Source organism: Odontomachus brunneus, unplaced genomic scaffold (genome assembly GCF_010583005.1).
Source record: "Odontomachus brunneus isolate Ranch 3 - 2012 unplaced genomic scaffold, Obru_v1 Obru_scaffold_075, whole genome shotgun sequence".
Taxonomy (NCBI): Eukaryota; Metazoa; Arthropoda; class Insecta; order Hymenoptera; family Formicidae; genus Odontomachus; species Odontomachus brunneus.
This window is the reverse complement of record NW_022639525.1, coordinates 981078-982333: the sequence shown is the minus strand read 5'-3', so window position 1 is coordinate 982333 and position 1256 is coordinate 981078.

Sequence of the window (1256 nt, the reverse complement as noted above, 5' to 3'; positions counted from 1 at the left end):
AGGAGTTTTGTTAGCATCTTGGGATCTTGATCAAAGATATTAATTGGGGGTGGTTGAAGCTTTTTGTTGTTTACACTCTGTTTTTGTTTTCTGTAGTCTTGACTCACGGTTGCATTATTCTCACTTTCCTTGTATTGTTCTTGTTCTGCTATCTCGATCCAGTCCTTAGGCTTTTCTTCGTTGGTCCTGTAGCTCTTTTCTATTTCACTGACTCTTGAGTCCTCCGTTTCCATTTCCTCATTGTCTCCTACTTCCTGTAGTGTGTTAAATCTATTGTGGTCTTGAGAAAGTGTTATATTGCTAATCTGTGTTTGTTTCCTAAAACTATCCATATCGTTGATTGCTGTTCTTAATTGTTTGATAAGTTCTTCAAGTTCAGTTATTTTTTTCTTCTGCTCTTGGTTTTCTTCTCTTAATACTTTGATTGAGGATATATCCTGCGTTGGGTTTATGTTTTCCTTGTTTTGTTCCGTCCTTTCTGACTTCTTCTTCTTATTTTTGATATTGTCTTTGGTCATTTTGGGTCTAGGTACGCTTAGGTTTCTTTTCACCGTTTTATTTATTAGTCTTTTTAGCGGTTTATCGTCCTGGTTGCCCAGAGCTTTCCTTATCTCCCACTCTGACCACAATAATTGTGTCTCTTTTTTATTTAATTCAGGCTCACTTCTGTTTGGTTTCGAGGTTATGTTCTCGTTATCGTCTTGTATTATTTTTGCTGAACTCGCAGCATGACTTATAGCGTTCTCATTGCGAGTCAGGATTGTATCCTTATTTTCCTCCACGGTGGATCTGTTGGTGTCTAAACGTTTTATTTATTATGTTTTTGTCCTGCTGACACTGGTAGGGTTACGTGTGCCTAGTGTACTCTGGTGCTTTCAACGTGGTATGACCGTTGACACTTGCACGTTTTTTTGATTCACAGAAAATCTGTTGGACACACATCACATAGTTATAATATTTTTATTACTCATGTAAGGTAGATAATAATGAAATGGTTGTAAAATATGAACAAGATTTTTTAAAAAAGAAAAAAGTAAAAGTGATGACGAGTTGACGCTTCTTACTATTATTTTTTAACTATCTAAATAATTATTTGAACAATAAGCAGCTGTGAAATTTTAACTGGCTGCATACGCTAAATAAATTTATAACAATATTAAAGAATGTTTAAAAAATTATTAAAAAAAGAAAAAAAAATAACGCCAACAGTACGCGGTGTTCCCAAGCGGTCACCATCTAAGTACTATCCGCGCTCA